Raw genomic sequence first — 12,665 nt, 5'->3', positions numbered from 1 at the left:
GTTACAGGAAGGTAGATTCTATTGAGTTGTAAGTGATCTGAACGTTTCATGATGATAGCACTTTCCTAAGGGGGTCAAACCATGTCCCAAAGGTCACCGGATCTGGTGTCAATTTAAAGAAGTAGTCCAGTTACACATTTGTGGGCTTATAACTTGGCTTCGAAATGTCCTAGAGAGATCAGGTTTGTTTTAGTATACTCCAATCAACAGCCCCTACAACCACAAAAAGGAATGGAGTCATTAGCACTTATGGTTTTTAAATGGCACCCAGAATTATGTTGCACGAAGCACAATTTCACATCATTCTGGGTCCATTTGTGTGAAAACAAGGTCCAATCTGGCTGAAACGTTACAGGAAGGTAGAATCTACTGAGTTGTAAGTGATCTGACCGTTTCATGATGATAGCACTTTCCTAAGGTGGTCAAACCATGTCCCAAAGGTCACCGGATCTGGTGTCACTTTAAAGAAGTAGTCCAGTTACACATTTATTGGCTTATAACTTGGCTTCTGAATGTCCTAGAGAGATCATGTTTTTTTTAGGGTACTCCAATCAACAGCCCCTACAACCACAAAAAGGAATGGAGTCATTAGCACTTATGGTGTTTAAATGGCACCCAGAATTATGTTGCACGAAGCACAATTTCACATCATTCTGGGTTCATTTGTGTGAAAACAAGGTCCAATCAGGCTGAAACGTTACAGGAAGGTAGAATCTATTGAGTTGTAAGTGATCTGAACGTTTCATGATGATAGCACTTTCCTAAGGGGGTTAAACCATGTCCCAAAGGTCACCGGATCTGGTGTCAATTTAAAGAAGTAGTCCAGTTACACATTTGTGGGCTTATAACTTGGCTTCTGAATGTCCTAGAGAGATCAGGTTTGTTTTAGTGTACTCCAATCAACAGCCCCTACAACCACAAAAAGGAATGGAGTCATTAGCACTTATGGTTTGTAAATGGCACCCAGAATTATGTTGCACGAAGCAAAATTTCACATCATTCTGGGTTCATTTGTGTGAAAACAAGGTCCAATCAGGCTGAAACGTTACAGGAAGGTAGAATCTATTGAGTTGTAAGTGATCTGAACATTTGATGATGATAGCACTTTCCTAAGGGGGTCAAACCATGTCCCAAAGGTCACCGGATCTGGTGTAAATTTAAAGAAGTTGTCCAGTTACACATTTGTGGGCTTATAACTTGGCTTCTGAATGTCCTAGAGCGATCAGGTTTGTTTTAGTGTACTCCAATCAACAGCCCCTACAACCACAAAAAGGAATGGAGACATTAGCACTTATGGTTTTTAAATGGCACCCAGAATTATGTTGCACGAAGCACAATTTCACATCATTCTGGGTTCATTTGTGTGAAAACAAGGTCCAATCAGGCTGAAACGTTACAGGAAGGTAGAATCTATTGAGTTGTAAGTGATCTGAACGTTTCATGATGATAGCACTTTCCTAAGGGGGTCAACCCATGTCCCAAATGTCACCGGATCTGGTGTCAATTTAAAGAAGTAGTCCAGTTACACATTTGTGGGCTTATAACTTGGCTTCTGAATGTCCTAGAGAGATCAGGTTTGTTTTAATGTACTCCAATCAACAGCCCCTACAACCACAAAAAGGAATGGAGTCATTAGCACTTATGGTTTGTAAATGGCACCCAGAATTATGTTGCACGAAGCACAATTTCACATCATTCTGGGTTCATTTGTGTGAAAACAAGGTCCAATCAGGCTGAAACGTTACAGGAAGGTAGAATCTATTGAGTTGTAAGTGATCTGAACGTTTCATGATGATAGCACTTTCCTAAGGGGGTCAAACCATGTCCCAAAGGTCACCGGATCTGGTGTCAATTTAAAGAAGTAGTCCAGTTACACATTTGTGGGCTTATAACTTGGCTTCTGAATGTCCTAGAGAGATCAGGTTTGTTTTAGTGTACTCCAATCAACAGCCCCTACAACCACAAAAAGGAATAGAGTCATTAGCACTTATGGTTTGTAAATGGCACCCAGAATTATGTTGCACGAAGCAAAATTTCACATCATTCTGGGTTCATTTGTGTGAAAACAAGGTCCAATCAGGCTGAAACGCTACAGGAAGGTAGAATCTATTGAGTTGTAAGTGATCTGAACGTTTCATGATGATAGCACTTTCCTAAGGGGGTCAAACCATGTCCCAAAGGTCACCGGATCTGGTGTCAATTTAAAGAAGTAGTCCAGTTACACATTTGTGGGCTTATAACTTGGCTTCTGAATGTCCTAGAGAGATCAGGTTTGTTTTAGTGTACTCCAATCAACAGCCCCTACAACCACAAAAAGGAATGGAGACATTAGCACGTATGGTTTTTAAATGGCACCCAGAATTATGTTGCACGAAGCACAATTTCACATCATTCTGGGTTCATTTGTGTGAAAACAAGGTCCAATCAGGCTGAAACGTTACAGGAAGGTAGAATCTATTGAGTTGTAAGTGATCTGAACGTTTCATGATGATAGCACTTTCCTAAGGGGGTCAACCCATGTCCCAAATGTCACCGGATCTGGTGTCAATTTAAAGAAGTAGTCCAGTTACACATTTGTGGGCTTATAACTTGGCTTCTGAAAGTCCTAGAGAGATCAGGTTTGTTTTAATGTACTCCAATCAACAGCCCCTACAACCACAAAAAGGAATGGAGTCATTAGCACTTATGGTTTGTAAATGGCACCCAGAATTATGTTGCACGAAGCACAATTTCACATCATTCTGGGTTCATTTGTGTGAAAACAAGGTCCAATCAGGCTGAAACGTTACAGGAAGGTAGAATCTATTGAGTTGTAAGTGATCTGAACGTTTCATGATGATAGCACTTTCCTAAGGGGGTCAAACCATGTCCCAAAGGTCACCGGATCTGGTGTCAATTTAAAGAAGTAGTCCAGTTACACATTTGTGGGCTTATAACTTGGCTTCTGAATGTCCTAGAGAGATCAGGTTTGTTTTAGTGTACTCCAATCAACAGCCCCTACAACCACAAAAAGGAATAGAGTCATTAGCACTTATGGTTTGTAAATGGCACCCAGAATTATGTTGCACGAAGCAAAATTTCACATCATTCTGGGTTCATTTGTGTGAAAACAAGGTCCAATCAGGCTGAAACGTTACAGGAAGGTAGAATCTATTGAGTTGTAAGTGATCTGAACATTTCATGATGATAGCACTTTCCTAAGGGGGTCAAACCATGTCCCAAAGGTCACCGGATCTGGTGTAAATTTAAAGAAGTTGTCCAGTTACACATTTGTGGGCTTATAACTTGGCTTCTGAATGTCCTTGAGCGATCAGGTTTGTTTTAGTGTACTCCAATCAACAGCCCCTACAACCACAAAAAGGAATGGAGACATTAGCACTTATGGTTTTTAAATGGCACCCAGAATTATGTTGCACGAAGCACAATTTCACATCATTCTGGGTTCATTTGTGTGAAAACAAGGTCCAATCAGGCTGAAACGTTACAGGAAGGTAGAATCTATTGAGTTGTAAGTGATCTGAACGTTTCATGATGATAGCACTTTCCTAAGGGGGTCAAACCATGTCCCAAAGGTCACCGGATCTGGTGTCACTTTAAAGAAGTAGTCCAGTTACACATTTGTGGGCTTACAACTTGGCTTCTGAATGTCCTAGAGAGGTCAGGTTTGTTTTATTGTACTCCAATCAACAGCCCCTACAACCACAAAAAGGAATGGAGACATTAGCACTTATGGTTTGTAAATGGCACCCAGAATTATGTTGCACGAAGCACAATTTCACATCATTCTGGGTCCATTTGTGTGAAAACAAGGTCGAATCAGGCTGAAACGCTACAAGAAGGTAGAATCTATTGAGTTGTAAGTGATCTGAACGTTTCAAGATGATCGCACATTCCTATAGGGGGTAAAACCATGTCCCAAAGGTCATCGGGCCTGGTGTCACTTTAAAGATGTAGTCCATTTACACCTTTGTGGGCTTATAACTTGGCTTCTGAATGTCCTAGAGAGGTTAGGTTTGTTTTAGTGTACTCCAATCAAAAGCCCCTACAACCACAAAAAGGAATGGAGTCATTAGCACTTATGGTTTGTAAATGGTACCCAGAATTATGTTGCACGAAGCCCAATTTCACATCATTCTTGGTTCATTTGTGTGAAAACAAGGTCCAATCAGGCTGAAACGTTACAGGAAGGTAGAATCTATTGAGTTGTAAGTGATCTGAACGTTTCATGATGATAGCACTTTTCTAAGGGGGTCAAACCATGTCCCAAAGGTCACCGGATCTGGTGTCACTTTAAAGAAGTAGTCCAGTTACACATTTGTGGGCTTATAACTTGGCTTCTGAATGTCCTAGAGAGGTCAGGTTTGTTTTAGTGTACTCCAATCAACAGCCCCTACAACCACAAAAAGGAATGGAGACATTAGCACTTATGGTTTTTAAATGGCACCCAGAATTATGTTGCACGAAGCACAATTTCACATCATTCTGGGTTCATTTGTGTGAAAACAAGGTCCAATCAGGCTGAAACGTTACAAGAAGGTAGAATCTATTGAGTTGTAAGTGATCTGAACGTTTAATGATGATCGCACATTCCTATAGGGGGTCAAACCATGTCCCAAAGGTCACCGGGCCTGGTGTCACTTTAAAGAAGTAGTCCAGTTACACCTTTGTGGGCTTATAACTTGGCTTCTGAATGTCCTAGAGAGGTCAGGTTTGTTTTAGTGTACTCCAATCAACAGCCCCTACAACCACAAAAAGGAATGGAGTCATTAGCACTTATGGTTTGTAAATGGCACCCAGAATTATGTTGCACGAAGCACAATTTCACATCATTCTGGGTTCATTTGTGTGAAAACATGGTCCAATCAGGCTGAAACGTTACAGGAAGGTAGAATCTATTGAGTTGTAAGTGATCTGAACGTTTCATGATGATAGCACTTTCCTAAGGGGGTCAAACCATGTCCCAAAGGTCACCGGATCTGGTGTCAATTTAAAGAAGTAGTCCAGATACACATTTGTGGGCTTATAACTTGGCTTCTGAATGTCCTAGAGAGATCAGGTTTGTTTTAGTGTACTCCAATCAACAGCCCCTACAACCACAAAAAGGAATGGAGTCATTAGCACTTATGGTTTGTAAATGGCACCCAGAATTATGTTGCACAAAGCAAAATTTCACATCATTCTGGGTCCATTTGTGTGAAAACAAGGTCCAATCAGGCTGAAACTCTACAAGAAGGTAGAATCTATTGAGTTGTAAGTGATCTGAACGTTTCAAGATGATCGCACATTCCTATAGGGGGTAAAACCATGTCCCAAAGGTCATCGGGCCTGGTGTCACTTTAAAGATGTAGTCCATTTACACCTTTGTGGGCTTATAACTTGGCTTCTGAATGTCCTAGAGAGGTTAGGTTTGTTTTAGTGTACTCCAATCAAAAGCCCCTACAACCACAAAAAGGAATGGAGTCATTAGCACTTATGGTTTGTAAATGGTACCCAGAATTATGTTGCACGAAGCCCAATTTCACATCATTCTTGGTTCATTTGTGTGAAAACAAGGTCCAATCAGGCTGAAACGTTACAGGAAGGTAGAATCTATTGAGTTGTAAGTGATCTGAACGTTTCATGATGATAGCACTTTTCTAAGGGGGTCAAACCATGTCCCAAAGGTCACCGGATCTGGTGTCACTTTAAAGAAGTAGTCCAGTTACACATTTGTGGGCTTATAACTTGGCTTCTGAATGTCCTAGAGAGGTCAGGTTTGTTTTAGTGTACTCCAATCAACAGCCCCTACAACCACAAAAAGGAATGGAGACATTAGCACTTATGGTTTTTAAATGGCACCCAGAATTATGTTGCACGAAGCACAATTTCACATCATTCTGGGTTCATTTGTGTGAAAACAAGGTCCAATCAGGCTGAAACGTTACAAGAAGGTAGAATCTATTGAGTTGTAAGTGATCTGAACGTTTAATGATGATCGCCCATTCCTATAGGGGGTCAAACCATGTCCCAAAGGTCACCGGGCCTGGTGTCACTTTAAAGAAGTAGTCCAGTTACACCTTTGTGGGCTTATAACTTGGCTTCTGAATGTCCTAGAGAGGTCAGGTTTGTTTTAGTGTACTCCAATCAACAGCCCCTACAACCACAAAAAGGAATGGAGTCATTAGCACTTATGGTTTGTAAATGGCACCCAGAATTATGTTGCACGAAGCACAATTTCACATCATTCTGGGTTCATTTGTGTGAAAACAAGGTCCAATCAGGCTGAAACGTTACAAGAAGGTAGAATCTATTGAGTTGTAAGTGATCTGAACGTTTCATGATGATCGAACATTCCTATAGGGGGTCAAACCATGTCCCAAAGGTCACCGGGCCTGGTGTCACTTTAAATAAGTAGTCCAGTTACACCTTTGTGGGCTTATAACTTGGCTTCTGAATGTCCTAGAGAGGTCAGGTTTGTTTTAGTGTACTCCAATCAACAGCCCCTACAACCACAAAAAGGAATGGAGTCATTAGCACTTATGGTTTTTAAATGGCACCCAGAATTATGTTGCACGAAGCCCAATTTCACATCATTCTGGGTTCATTTGTGTGAAAACAAGGTCCAGTCAGGCTGAAACGTTACAGGAAGGTAGAATCTATTGAGTTGTAAGTGATCTGAACGTTTCATGATGATAGCACTTTCCTAAGGGGGTCAAACGATGTCCCAAAGGTCACCGGATCTGGTGTCAATTTAAAGAAGTAGTCCAGTTACACATTTGTGGGCTTATAACTTGGCTTCTGAATGTCCTAGAGAGATCAGATTTGTTTTAATGTACTCCAATCAACAGCCCCTACAACCACAAAAAGGAATGGAGTCATTAGCACTTATGGTTTGTAAATGGCACCCAGAATTACATTGCACGAAGCACAATTTCACATCATTCTGGGTCCATTTGTGTGAAAACAAGGTCCAATCAGGCTGAAATGTTACAAGAAGGTAGAATCTATTGAGTTGTAAGTGATCTGAACGTTTCATGATGATCGCACATTCCTATAGGGGGTCAAACCATGTCCCAAAGGTCACCGGGCCTGGTGTCACTTTAAAGAAGTAGTCCAGTTACACCTTTGTGGGCTTATAACTTGGCTTCTGAATGTCCTAGAGAGGTCAGGTTTGTTTTAGTGTACTCCAATCAACAGCCCCTACAACCACAAAAAGGAATGGAGTCATTAGCACTTATGGTTTGTAAATGGCACCCAGAATTATGTTGCACGAAGCACAATTTCACATCATTCTGGGTCCATTTGTGTTAAAACAAGGTCCAATCAGGCTGAAACGTTACAGGAAGGTAGATTCTATTGAGTTGTAAGTGATCTGAACGTTTCATGATGATAGCACTTTCCTAAGGGGGTCAAACCATGTCCCAAAGGTCACCGGATCTGGTGTCAATTTAAAGAAGTAGTCCAGTTACACATTTGTGGGCTTATAACTTGGCTTCTGAATGTCCTAGAGAGATCAGGTTTGTTTTAGTATACTCCAATCAACAGCCCCTACAACCACAAAAAGGAATGGAGTCATTAGCACTTATGGTTTTTAAATGGCACCCAGAATTATGTTGCACGAAGCACAATTTCACATCATTCTGGGTCCATTTGTGTGAAAACAAGGTCCAATCTGGCTGAAACGTTACAGGAAGGTAGAATCTACTGAGTTGTAAGTGATCTGACCGTTTCATGATGATAGCACTTTCCTAAGGTGGTCAAACCATGTCCCAAAGGTCACCGGATCTGGTGTCACTTTAAAGAAGTAGTCCAGTTACACATTTATTGGCTTATAACTTGGCTTCTGAATGTCCTAGAGAGATCATGTTTGTTTTAGGGTACTCCAATCAACAGCCCCTACAACCACAAAAAGGAATGGAGTCATTAGCACTTATGGTGTTTAAATGGCACCCAGAATTATGTTGCACGAAGCACAATTTCACATCATTCTGGGTTCATTTGTGTGAAAACAAGGTCCAATCAGGCTGAAACGTTACAGGAAGGTAGAATCTATTGAGTTGTAAGTGATCTGAACGTTTCATGATGATAGCACTTTCCTAAGGGGGTCAAACCATGTCCCAAAGGTCACCGGATCTGGTGTCAATTTAAAGAAGTAGTCCAGTTACACATTTGTGGGCTTATAACTTGGCTTCTGAATGTCCTAGAGAGATCAGGTTTGTTTTAGTGTACTCCAATCAACAGCCCCTACAACCACAAAAAGGAATGGAGTCATTAGCACTTATGGTTTGTAAATGGCACCCAGAATTATGTTGCACGAAGCAAAATTTCACATCATTCTGGGTTCATTTGTGTGAAAACAAGGTCCAATCAGGCTGAAACGTTACAGGAAGGTAGAATCTATTGAGTTGTAAGTGATCTGAACATTTCATGATGATAGCACTTTCCTAAGGGGGTCAAACCATGTCCCAAAGGTCACCGGATCTGGTGTAAATTTAAAGAAGTTGTCCAGTTACACATTTGTGGGCTTATAACTTGGCTTCTGAATGTCCTAGAGCGATCAGGTTTGTTTTAGTGTACTCCAATCAACAGCCCCTACAACCACAAAAAGGAATGGAGACATTAGCACTTATGGTTTTTAAATGGCACCCAGAATTATGTTGCACGAAGCACAATTTCACATCATTCTGGGTTCATTTGTGTGAAAACAAGGTCCAATCAGGCTGAAACGTTACAGGAAGGTAGAATCTATTGAGTTGTAAGTGATCTGAACGTTTCATGATGATAGCACTTTCCTAAGGGGGTCAACCCATGTCCCAAATGTCACCGGATCTGGTGTCAATTTAAAGAAGTAGTCCAGTTACACATTTGTGGGCTTATAACTTGGCTTCTGAATGTCCTAGAGAGATCAGGTTTGTTTTAATGTACTCCAATCAACAGCCCCTACAACCACAAAAAGGAATGGAGTCATTAGCACTTATGGTTTGTAAATGGCACCCAGAATTATGTTGCACGAAGCACAATTTCACATCATTCTGGGTTCATTTGTGTGAAAACAAGGTCCAATCAGGCTGAAACGTTACAGGAAGGTAGAATCTATTGAGTTGTAAGTGATCTGAACGTTTCATGATGATAGCACTTTCCTAAGGGGGTCAAACCATGTCCCAAAGGTCACCGGATCTGGTGTCAATTTAAAGAAGTAGTCCAGTTACACATTTGTGGGCTTATAACTTGGCTTCTGAATGTCCTAGAGAGATCAGGTTTGTTTTAGTGTACTCCAATCAACAGCCCCTACAACCACAAAAAGGAATAGAGTCATTAGCACTTATGGTTTGTAAATGTCACCCAGAATTATGTTGCACGAAGCAAAATTTCACATCATTCTGGGTTCATTTGTGTGAAAACAAGGTCCAATCAGGCTGAAACGCTACAGGAAGGTAGAATCTATTGAGTTGTAAGTGATCTGAACGTTTCATGATGATAGCACTTTCCTAAGGGGGTCAAACCATGTCCCAAAGGTCACCGGATCTGGTGTCAATTTAAAGAAGTAGTCCAGTTACACATTTGTGGGCTTATAACTTGGCTTCTGAATGTCCTAGAGAGATCAGGTTTGTTTTAGTGTACTCCAATCAACAGCCCCTACAACCACAAAAAGGAATGGAGACATTAGCACGTATGGTTTTTAAATGGCACCCAGAATTATGTTGCACGAAGCACAATTTCACATCATTCTGGGTTCATTTGTGTGAAAACAAGGTCCAATCAGGCTGAAACGTTACAGGAAGGTAGAATCTATTGAGTTGTAAGTGATCTGAACGTTTCATGATGATAGCACTTTCCTAAGGGGGTCAACCCATGTCCCAAATGTCACCGGATCTGGTGTCAATTTAAAGAAGTAGTCCAGTTACACATTTGTGGGCTTATAACTTGGCTTCTGAATGTCCTAGAGAGATCAGGTTTGTTTTAATGTACTCCAATCAACAGCCCCTACAACCACAAAAAGGAATGGAGTCATTAGCACTTATGGTTTGTAAATGGCACCCAGAATTATGTTGCACGAAGCACAATTTCACATCATTCTGGGTTCATTTGTGTGAAAACAAGGTCCAATCAGGCTGAAACGTTACAGGAAGGTAGAATCTATTGAGTTGTAAGTGATCTGAACATTTCATGATGATAGCACTTTCCTAAGGGGGTCAAACCATGTCCCAAAGGTCACCGGATCTGGTGTAAATTTAAAGAAGTTGTCCAGTTACACATTTGTGGGCTTATAACTTGGCTTCTGAATGTCCTTGAGCGATCAGGTTTGTTTTAGTGTACTCCAATCAACAGCCCCTACAACCACAAAAAGGAATGGAGACATTAGCACTTATGGTTTTTAAATGGCACCCAGAATTATGTTGCACGAAGCACAATTTCACATCATTCTGGGTTCATTTGTGTGAAAACAAGGTCCAATCAGGCTGAAACGTTACAGGAAGGTAGAATCTATTGAGTTGTAAGTGATCTGAACGTTTCATGATGATAGCACTTTCCTAAGGGGGTCAAACCATGTCCCAAAGGTCACCGGATCTGGTGTCACTTTAAAGAAGTAGTCCAGTTACACATTTGTGGGCTTACAACTTGGCTTCTGAATGTCCTAGAGAGGTCAGGTTTGTTTTATTGTACTCCAATCAACAGCCCCTACAACCACAAAAAGGAATGGAGACATTAGCACTTATGGTTTGTAAATGGCACCCAGAATTATGTTGCACGAAGCACAATTTCACATCATTCTGGGTCCATTTGTGTGAAAACAAGGTCGAATCAGGCTGAAACGCTACAAGAAGGTAGAATCTATTGAGTTGTAAGTGATCTGAACGTTTCAAGATGATCGCACATTCCTATAGGGGGTAAAACCATGTCCCAAAGGTCATCGGGCCTGGTGTCACTTTAAAGATGTAGTCCATTTACACCTTTGTGGGCTTATAACTTGGCTTCTGAATGTCCTAGAGAGGTTAGGTTTGTTTTAGTGTACTCCAATCAAAAGCCCCTACAACCACAAAAAGGAATGGAGTCATTAGCACTTATGGTTTGTAAATGGTACCCAGAATTATGTTGCACGAAGCCCAATTTCACATCATTCTTGGTTCATTTGTGTGAAAACAAGGTCCAATCAGGCTGAAACGTTACAGGAAGGTAGAATCTATTGAGTTGTAAGTGATCTGAACGTTTCATGATGATAGCACTTTTCTAAGGGGGTCAAACCATGTCCCAAAGGTCACCGGATCTGGTGTCACTTTAAAGAAGTAGTCCAGTTACACATTTGTGGGCTTATAACTTGGCTTCTGAATGTCCTAGAGAGGTCAGGTTTGTTTTAGTGTACTCCAATCAACAGCCCCTACAACCACAAAAAGGAATGGAGACATTAGCACTTATGGTTTTTAAATGGCACCCAGAATTATGTTGCACGAAGCACAATTTCACATCATTCTGGGTTCATTTGTGTGAAAACAAGGTCCAATCAGGCTGAAACGTTACAAGAAGGTAGAATCTATTGAGTTGTAAGTGATCTGAACGTTTAATGATGATCGCATATTCCTATAGGGGGTCAAACCATGTCCCAAAGGTCACCGGGCCTGGTGTCACTTTAAAGAAGTAGTCCAGTTACACCTTTGTGGGCTTATAACTTGGCTTCTGAATGTCCTAGAGAGGTCAGGTTTGTTTTAGTGTACTCCAATCAACAGCCCCTACAACCACAAAAAGGAATGGAGTCATTAGCACTTATGGTTTGTAAATGGCACCCAGAATTATGTTGCACGAAGCACAATTTCACATCATTCTGGGTTCATTTGTGTGAAAACAAGGTCCAATCAGGCTGAAACGTTACAGGAAGGTAGAATCTATTGAGTTGTAAGTGATCTGAACGTTTCATGATGATAGCACTTTCCTAAGGGGGTCAAACCATGTCCCAAAGGTCACCGGATCTGGTGTCAATTTAAAGAAGTAGTCCAGATACACATTTGTGGGCTTATAACTTGGCTTCTGAATGTCCTAGAGAGATCAGGTTTGTTTTAGTGTACTCCAATCAACAGCCCCTACAACCACAAAAAGGAATGGAGTCATTAGCACTTATGGTTTGTAAATGGCACCCAGAATTATGTTGCACAAAGCAAAATTTCACATCATTCTGGGTTCATTTGTGTGAAAACAAGGTCCAATCAGGCTGAAACGTTACAGGAAGGTAGAATCTATTGAGTTGTAAGTGATCTGAACATTTCATGATGATAGCACTTTCCTAAGGGGGTCAAACCATGTCCCAAAGGTCACCGGATCTGGTGTAAATTTAAAGAAGTTGTCCAGTTACACATTTGTGGGCTTATAACTTGGCTTCTGAATGTCCTAGAGCGATCAGGTTTGTTTTAGTGTACTCCAATAAACAGCCCCTACAACCACAAAAAGGAATGGAGACATTAGCACTTATGGTTTTTAAATGGCACCCAGAATTATGTTGCACGAAGCACAATTTCACATCATTCTGGGTTCATTTGTGTGAAAACAAGGTCCAATCAGGCTGAAACGTTACAGGAAGGTAGAATCTATTGAGTTGTAAGGGATCTGAACGTTTCATGATGATAGCACTTTCCTAAGGGGGTCAAACCATGTCCCAAAGGTCACCGGATCTGGTGTCACTTTAAAGAAGTAGTCCA

Source organism: Nothobranchius furzeri, chromosome 9 (genome assembly GCF_043380555.1).
Source record: "Nothobranchius furzeri strain GRZ-AD chromosome 9, NfurGRZ-RIMD1, whole genome shotgun sequence".
In the NCBI taxonomy this organism is placed as follows: domain Eukaryota; kingdom Metazoa; phylum Chordata; class Actinopteri; order Cyprinodontiformes; family Nothobranchiidae; genus Nothobranchius; species Nothobranchius furzeri.
This window is presented reverse-complemented; position numbering follows the sequence as displayed.